Below are 10,060 nucleotides of genomic sequence, written 5' to 3' on the forward strand. Positions count from 1 at the left end.
GAACCGCCGGTCACGCCATGTACTCCTTTACTGATGTGAAGTCAAGTTATCATCAGATCCCCATGGAGCCCTCAAATAGAATCAAGACCTCGTTCGTAACACACCAAGCCACTTATTGTTTCAAAGTTATGCCCTTTGGGCTTAAGAACGCGGGTGCAACTTATCAGAGGATGATGAACAAGATATTCGCAGATAGTAAAGGGGATAACTATTCTGTCTATGTAGATGACATGATCATCAAAAGTACGACCATAGAAAAGCATGCGGATGATATAAAGGAGGTACTGGACGTACTCCGACGCCACAACATTAAGTTGAACCCAGAGAAGTGCACTTTTGGTGCGACGTATGGAAAATTCTTAGGGTTCATGATCAGCGAAAAAGGAGTTAGCCCAAATCCTGACAAGGTTAAGGCTGTCCTAGAAATGCAAGCACCACGGAATATCAGAGAAGTACAACGCCTTAATGGGCGTATCATAGCCTTAGGCAGGTTTATCTCTTGTTCAGCTCGCAGATGTCAGCCCTTTTACGAGGTCATTAAGAAGCAAAAGGCATTCGAGTGGAATGAGGATTGTGAAAGGGCCTTCGAAGGAATCAAGCGGTTCCTCACGGAGCCACCCATGATGAGTCGACCTTTGAAGGGAGAGGACCTCTACATGTATGTATCAGTTACAGATAAAGCCGTATGCACGGTCATGATACGAGAGGAGGATGGCCAGCAATTTCCGATTTATTACGTGAGCAAGATTCTGAAAGACGCTGAAACCAGATATTCTAAACTTGATAAAATGGCGCTGGCTGTTGTCACCACGGCAATCCGCCTTAGGCCATATTTTTAGGCGCATACTGTAGTGGTTCGAACGAATATACCAATGAGAAAGGTGTTGCAGAGACCAGACACTTCGGGAAGGTTGATGGAATGGGCAATTCGCCTGGGCGAATTCGATGTAAGATATGAAAGCAGGTCAGCTTTAAAGAGTCAGGTCCTGGCAGACTTCGTGAATGAATTCACTGATGAAGGGATAGATCATCCCAAGCCTCCAATAGAGGAGTGGACAATGTACACCGACGGCGCCTCCTCGGCAGACGGAGCTGGTGTAGGCGTTGTGATCAAGGGTCCCCAATACATAAAATTACGGTACGCAGCAAAATTAAATTTCCATGCAACTAATAATGCTGCTGAATATGAAGCTCTGATATTGGGATTACGCCTACTCAAAGAAATCACTCCTGAGCGGATTGTGATCTATAGTGATTCTAAGCTAATGGTCAACCAAGTAATCAAGAATTACGAGGTGAAAGACGAGGTTCTGGCCAAATACGTAGCAGAAGTCAAAAAATTGCTGGATCACCTTGAGACTAAGGAAACTAAATGGGAACTGATTCACGTACCAAGGGAGTCCAACATAGAGGCGGATCATTTGGCCAAAATGGCCTATTGTGAGGAGAACTGGATAGATCCGGATTGTCCCTTCGAGGTTAAAATAGCTCCAGCCTTCACCTCAGAGGAAGTATCCCTACTCACAACGGTGGAAGATGATTGGAGATCGGTCATCCGCCAATATCTGCTAAATGGAACCTTACCCGAGGACAAAGAAGAGGCACGATGGATAGTTAGGAGAGCGACCTATTTCTCCATGATCAATGACGGCCTTTACAGAAAATCCTTTAGCCATCCCTGGTTGAAGTGCATTCTTCCGGAGGAGGGACAACAAATCCTCAAAGAGCTACATGAGGGATCATGTGGGGCTCATGAAGCATCCGCCGCCATCTTGAAGAAATCCAGGTTAACAGGTTTCTACTGGCCCACGGCAGAATTGGATGCCCAAAAATTGGTAGAATCTTATCACAGTTGCCAGATTCATGCGAATGAATCACATACTGCCAAACATATCCAGAGGCCCATCATAGAAGGACGGCCATTCGCCCTCTGGGGAATAGACATTGTTGGCCCATTTCCTCCGACTCGCCGACAGAGGAGGTACGTAGTAGTGGCAGTGGACCATTTCACCAAGTGGGTAGAAGCCGAAGCTGTTTCCTCCATCACTGCAGAATGAATGGTGGAAATTGTCAAAGACAACATCGTGGGAAGATACGGTGTTCCACATACCATCAAAGCTTTCTGTGAAGGGTTGGGCATCCTGAACAGATTTGCCTCCGTTTATTATCCCCAGTCCAACGGGATGACTGAAGTTACAAATCAGACGATCGTAAAGGGGATAAAGAAGAGATTGGGAGAGCATGATAAGAAGTGGGCGGACCAGCTGACAAGCGTTCTATGGGCTTATCGCACCACCCCAAGGACGGCCACAGGGGAAACACCATTCGCCCTTTCTCATGGAGTCGAAGCCGTGATCCCAGTTGAAATACAGGTCCCCAGTGATAGAGTGGCCTTTTATTGTGAAGAGGACAACGGTAAACGGCTAAGGGAGCACCTAGATCAGATAGAAGATCGCAGGGACCAATCCTATGTGCGCATGGCGGCATATAAACAGCGGATCGCATCTTATCATGATAAAAACGCCAAGCTTGTGGATCTAAATGTGGGTGATCTTGTGCTCCGAAAGGCTGACAAAGTCCAGTCTCGAGAAGGCAAGGGCAAGTTAGGGCTCAACTGGACGGGTCCATATCAGATAGTGGACAAAATTGGGTTCGCCACATTTAAAATCCAAGATATGAAGGGTAACACACTGCCACGCACATGGAACCTCCAAAATCTCCGCAAATATTTTGTCAGTAAATGAAGTGTACACACGGTCGTGAGTACTCTTTTTCCTTTAATAAGCTTTTTCCCATGTGGTTTTTCTTATTAAAGGTTTTAACGAGGCTCACCTATAAGACCTACTTGCTGTAATAAAGTATTTCTCCCATTAATAAACATCATTTGTTATGTTATCTATGTTCTTTTTAAAAGTTTATTGAAGCAATATCAATATTCCAGTCTTAAAAAGAAGGGGGGCATCCAACGCTCTCCACATTTACAACGTATCGCTATCCCATAGCTACTTTCTTTTCGCCTTAAAGACATAAGAGAACCAATCTTATGGGCGGATCCGTCTCTAAGCGGATCCCAATCTCCAATAGAGTTAAAACGATCCTTGGACGCAAGGTCTTTACACTCTCTTATCCTTCCCAGAGAAGGATTCACAAGTCCTACGGGCGGATCACTTCACCTCAAAGATAGGTAACAAATTGATCCCCTGGGCAGCTTTACTTCCTCTAGAAGGAATAGAACAGCTTCTAACCTTCACAAAGGTTCATACAATGGAGTATGGCTGGCCACCTACTCCAACACAAATCCTAGATGCCTATATATTTCCTTACACAAACATAAAGGCAAAATAACATAGCTTCTATGAAGGATTAAAACAAATTGTACTTAGAGGCGTTTTTACAATATCACAAATAAAAACAAACTAAGTAACAATGGGAGCATCCTCATTTGCGCTTTCCTTGCTCACGGCGCTTGCTTGGGGATCTTCCTTCTCCACATCCACAGATATGCCAGCCGGAGATACCTCCTTATCCGCAGAGGATGTGGGACCAAGGGGAAGAGTCTGGTCAGGAATCGGTTCTTCACCCGCCTTAGGGGACACCTCCTCAAGCTCATCTAACGTAACAGTAGTGGACGGCTTGGTTTCCTCCATGGGCCCCTTCATCCATCTCCGAACATAATCACGGAGGTACTCCTTAGCATCTAACATTTTGTTGAATTTCGCCACATCCTCTGGTTCGGGGACGGCGAATTGCGGATCTGTGAAATTAATCTCAGGATACGCCAGTGAGAAGTACGCCATGAGCATTTCGCCGTAATAAAAGGCTTGCTCACCCGCCATATATTCAGCTTCTCCAAGGGCGTCCTCGTGGTTTTTGGCATCAGACACGATCTTTGCCTTTAACTTCTCAATTTCTGCGTCCCTAAGAACCAAGGCGGCTGTGGCGGAAGCAAGGTTTGCATTAGCGGAAGTGAGGTTTGCATTAGCAGAAGCGATATCCGTATTGGCTTCCGCTACCTCTTTCTCTAACTTCTCGACGGTTGCCTTATCCGCCACATTTTGAAGGAGCTCTGTTTCCATGGTACGTATGCGAGTATACAACTGCCAAAAACAAACAATTCAGTCAAAAAGGAATGAAGGACTAGTATTTTCTGCAAAACGAAATCCTTTCTAAAGGAACTCACCATGAGGAGCTCCGTTTTCCCCTTTTGCGCATGAATGGAACCAGGAATTTGGTTATGGTTCCTCTGCACTTCGCCCACCTGACCTAAGGCCTCATCCAAATCGTTTAGGATGGATTCATTCTCGAAAGAACCTTGGGCTCCAAATTTGGCGGACCAGTATCCACCAATATCGGGCTTCGCCGTCTACACAAACGTTCAAGGGTCAGAACTCAAGTCCAAAACTTGATGAACAAATAAAGATAAAAGATAACCTACCTGTGCAATCTCCCCAGCAGGCCTGGCGGACCTCATGGCATCCGCCATAAGCTTAGGGCCTCCAGTGGTGGTAGGCTTCCTCATCTTTAGTGGCGGCTCAACCACCATTTCCGCAGGACGTTTTCCAGTATTCGTTTGAGGATTTGCCGCTTGATCTTTCTTGCGTGCTTCAGCCTCCAGAAACTTCCTACGCTTCTCTGCAAGAGCGTGATTGGCCTTAGATAAACCCCTGCCAAAGAAAACATTAAAGTAATCAAAGTTCATAAAGAAATGAAAGGTACCTTGGTCAAATTGCGTAATCTTTGAGTAAATGAATTGATCCCCTTCCAGGCGAATCAATGGAATATCACTCATCATGAAAGCTAAGGCATCCGCATATGTCCATGCATCCGCCTTGATCTGCTTCATGAGCTCCGCCACCTTCTCATCACTATCCGTTAAAATTCGCATATCGCCCGCCATATGTAACGGCCTGGGATTCCAGACTGAAGGAAAACCCATTGGTTCGCCATCTTTTATCTTCACGTAGAAGAATTTCTCATCCCAGCAATGGACATTGGAAATTTTGTCACTAAAGGGCGAATATACTCCGAATTTGGCAAACGTAAGATAGGATTCGGACTTCCGTTTTGATGGTTTGTGAAAAGCTCTAAAGATACGACCCGTATATACCACTCCTAAATTTGAGGCGAGGTAGCAGTCTAAAGCGATATCCAACCAGCAGTTGGGATGTAGCTGGCTGACCGTGATGTCAAAGTAGGAGAGGATGTCCGCCATCATCTTCGGAAGAGGAAGTCGGAACCCTCTCTCCACGTGACTGCAGTATACTGTAAGGAAACCGCTAGGCGGATAGGAAGGACGTTGATGAGATGCGGCAAGCTGAGTCTCATAGTTCTTGATCTAGGGAAAGCGATTCGCCAGATCCGCTAGATCCGCGGCGCTCATACGAGACGGAGTAGACTCCGCTCGGGGATTCTTTTTCTTAGGAGGAATTGAAGAAGAGGCCATTGTCCCCGGAAACCACCTAGATGCACCGGCCGGAGCGGCGCCAGAGATAGAAGTAAAAAGAATCGGGTTCCTAGTGGAACGAGTTTGATAGTGATTACACGCCGAGTCACTAGACCCAGCTAAATCAGAGTTAATCGTGCCCTCGGAAGAAAAAGAGTTCCCTGATGACGAAGTGGTCCAACTAAAATCGACTTCTATTTCGGGAGAAGAGGTTGAATTAAAAAGTTCTGAAGTTGATCTAGAAGATGAAGACGAACTTCTAAACATCCAGAGAAAAGTTAAACAAAAGAAAATGAACTTACATGAGAAATCGGAAGCTTGGTGTGAAACTCTGAAAAATTCCCGGAAAAAGCTTCGAGCAATAGAGAAAAAACGAAGAAGTGAAGAAGAAAGAGAAAGCGAAAGAGGAAGAAGAAAGTTTTCTCCTTCCTGGGACAGTGCGTCCACTACACATGTCATTCATCCATTGGCATTGAACAGTGTGCTCATTAATACAGGTGTTTATGACGGCGCGCGGAAGCTCAAAAGCCCTAAAGGACTTTAAGGGCATTTTGGGGGGGGCTTCTGATAACATCGAGATATTAACCCGAGGACTAAAAGGGATATTCACCTCAAGAACGCCGCGTAGTGATCCCCAAAGGGGAGCTGGCACGCGGATCTCCACGGATCTGCTCTGAGAGATCCGCTGGCGGACCTATGAGGCGAATCTCTTCATTCACCTGATTCGCCACTATAACGGCTGGTCGCCGACTCGGCCATAAAGATCATTAATGAATTATCAATTAGCTAACTGCCAGGTTAAAGATAACTCGTAACCACCATTAATGGAGCATTAATGGAGACTTTCTAGTTTCCTGAAGGTTACAACTTCTCAGCTATATATAGCCTGATTCCCTAGGCTATCGAGGTACACATTCTCGCAACCTTTGTCAATTCAGTTTGTTTCCTTGATTCATCTTACTGACTTTGGCATCGGAGCTTCCCCCCGTCGAACCCAACGACGCCCCCACAGGGACGGAAGTTGATCAGAATTTCTCTACTCGTTATCACTAACCCTGCAGGTAGATACCAGCCGCTGACCGAAGATGATCCACACTCAGTAACCACTGACCAAGAACCAGCTACTGAGTCATTCACTAAAAGGCTGACCAAGAGTAAGAGTGAACCTAAGATTACTTTCACTGACTCATCTACTTCTGCAGAGATTGTTGAAACACAGACAGCACAAGACAGAAATCTACCTAAAGAGATAAGGATTCCAAGAGGGCACTCAGAAAGTGCAATCCTTGATTCTGCTGGGAATACCCTGATGACAAGGAATCAACTCAGGAAGTACCTCAGCAATGTAGCCTTCGTCTCAGTTCAAGAACCGAAGAATTTCGCTGAAGCTGAGTACGATGAATTCTGGATGATCGCAATGCAAGAGGAGCTCGATCAATTCAGGAGAAACAATGTATGGGAGCTAGTGCCTCATCCAAAGAGTCAGAAGACCATTGGAACAAGATGGGTCTTCAGAAACAAGATGGATGAACAAGGGAACGTGGTCAGAAACAAAGCAAGACTTGTAGCTCAGGGCTACAGTCAGCAAGAAGGTATTGACTACGGTGAGACCTTTGCCCCAGTGGCAAGGCTAGAGGCAATTAGAATTCTATGTGCATATGCATCTTACATGAACTTTAAATTATTCCAAATGGATGTCAAAAGTGCATTTCTTAATGGAGTTATAAACGAGGAGGTTTATGTTAATCAACCTCCAGGTTTTGAGGACCCTAAATTCCCAAACCACGTTTATAAACTCAAAAAGGCTCTGTACGGCCTCAAGCAAGCACCACGTGCTTGGTATGAGAGGCTGACCAGTTTCCTACTGACTAGAAATTACGTCAGGGGCAAAGCTGATACAACCTTATTCATTAAGAGAAAGGGTAAAGATACCCTGCTGGCCCAAATTTATGTTGATGATATAATATTTGGTGCAACTAACGAATCAATGTGCAAGGAGTTTAGCAAACAAATGCAGACTGAGTTTGAAATGTCCATGATGGGAGAACTCAACTTCTTCCTCAGTCTTCAAATTAAACAAGGAAAGAATGGCATCTTCATCAGTCAAGCCAAATATGCCAGATATTAAAGAAATATGACTTGGAAAATTGCAAGCCAATATCCACTCCTATGGGCACTGACACTGTCCTCTGCGCTGACGAGAATGGTAAGTCAGTAGACAGCAAATTATATCGAGGTATGATAGGCTCTGTACTTTACTTAACAGCCAGTAGACCGGACATTCAGTTTTCAGTATGCTACTGTGCTAGATATCAATCTAACCCTAAGGAATCTCATTACATTGCTGTAAAAAGAATCCTTAGATATTTGCAAAGCTCAGTGAATGCAGGTTTATGGTATCCCAATACTCATGATTTCACACTCATCGGATACACTGACGCTGACTATGGACGGGATAAGCTGGAGCGTAAAAGCACCTCTGGAGGATGTCACTTCTTAGGAAGCTATCTTGTATCCTGCTTCAGCAAAAAGCAGGCGTCAGTAGCCTTGTCTACCACTGAAGCTGAGTACATTGCTGATGGTCATTGTGTTGCTCAAGTCCTATGGATTAAGCAACAGCTTGAAGACTATGGTGTTCAAACAAAGACAATTGAAGTCAAATGTGACAACAAAAGTGCAATTGATCTTTCAAAGAACCCAATTCAGCACAGCAGAATGAAGCATGTCAGCATCAGACATCACTTCATTAGAGATCATGTACTCAAGGGTGAGATCAAGCTGACCTTTGTCCCAACGGACGAGCAGCTTGCGGATATCTTCACGAAGCCACTGGCTCGTGAGCAGTTCAGCATACTGAGAGAAGCTATTGGTATGTTTAATCCTCTTCAGTAAATTCTTGAACTAAATGAATATGCATGCTGAGTGAATTATTATGCTGAATGATTGTTTTTTCTGAGTACTCATTGAAATTAATTAAACAGCAAATACTGAGTAAATTTGCACACTGAGTAAGTTAGTTTAAACTTAGAAATCATCCCTTTATGCAAAACTGACCACTCAGAATATGAAACGCTTAGTATTCTAAACGCTGAGTGTTAGATCCGTTAGAATAAATGTAAAAGCACGCGTATAGCCACCTAGGATGACGTACACGTCGAATGTGTCATAAATACCAGGATCATTGTCGGTTCACAATCCCGAGGCAAAACTGACACATGGATTCGTTAAGATCCACACTTCACCGCTATAAATAATGGGTAAATCCCCATTGTTATCTTCTTTACGTCTACCGAATTTTAAGGCAAAGAGCTTTCTCTAAAATTCTCAAAGCTTCCCAAACGCATCCTTCAACTATGACTAAAATTTCCTTCAACATTTCCGGTGCCGGCCACCCTAAGCCCAGCTCCGATGAAACTTCCAGGCAAACCTCTGTGCCAGAATCTACCAAGGTCACCTCACCGAGCAAAGGAAAAACTGGCCAAACCTCCTCTGGTAAGGGAAAGCCTGAAAAAGTCAGGACCTGTTCAAAGGTCTTCGAAAACGTCCGAGAATGGAAGGTTAAGCCCTCAAGATGGGTATCTGAAGCCTTCGTTCAATCCGAACAACCCTTCCGTGAGTGGATTTCACAGAATGGATAGACTGAGCTGTTTTCAATTAGGGATCCCACCTATCCTGACCTTGTAAAGGAGTTTTACCACAACCTTCGCGTTGCCGATGATAACCAGGACTACTTGGTAACTGTGGTGAAAGAGAAAACCATCTTCATCAACCCTCTCTACCTAGGGAATCTGCTCAAGTTAAAAACTGAGGGAACAAGGCTAAGGAGATCTGGAGATCAGGATGGTACTGGGTACGAGGTCAACTTCTGTAAACCTGCAGGCCACTCAGGAGAAGTATCCAGTTCCTCCATGGGTCAGCACCAGAAGATGGCTCATTATCTGCTGAGTTACTTTATCTATCCCAAGATTAACTGCACCACCTCAGCAACAAACTTCGAGCAATGCTTCATCTGGCATATGCTGATGTACAAGCCGATCAACATGCCAGTATTCCTCATTGCTGGCTTCCTACGGAGTACCGGAACTCCAAGGCTAGGATCGCTCATCACCAGGATCCTCATTAATCATCAGATAGACCTGACTGATGAAGAAACAGCTAAAGGATCTGAGATCACAGCAGCTTCACTGAGAGTGTTGAAGTTCGGTCAGCCTCTGAAGAAAGGAAAAGCTGCTGCTGCTGCTGCTGGACAAGCTGAGGAAACAGTTGCTCCGCAGAAAGGGAGAAGAACTAAGGCCCCCGCTTCTCATAAGAGGAAAGCTGTTGAGACTCCTTCACATGATACTGAGTCTCTAGCTAAGAAGCAAAAGTCAGCTGGTACTAAGGGTCAGGAGAGACCTAAGTCAGCTGAGAAAAGGAACAGGCAAGATGAGCCTGAAACTGAGGACAGAACAGATGCTGATGTGCAACCTCAGAAGAAACACAAGTCTTCTACACTGACTCCCCTCGATGCTATCCCTACTGACATTGTTGTGCCTGGTGATTCTCACTACACACATTGTTTAGGAACTGTGTCTGAGGAACAAGAAGAAGAGGTTCATCTGGATGACCAGTTTATTG

Source organism: Euphorbia lathyris, chromosome 5, assembly GCF_963576675.1.
Source record: "Euphorbia lathyris chromosome 5, ddEupLath1.1, whole genome shotgun sequence".
Lineage (NCBI taxonomy): Eukaryota > Viridiplantae > Streptophyta > Magnoliopsida > Malpighiales > Euphorbiaceae > Euphorbia > Euphorbia lathyris.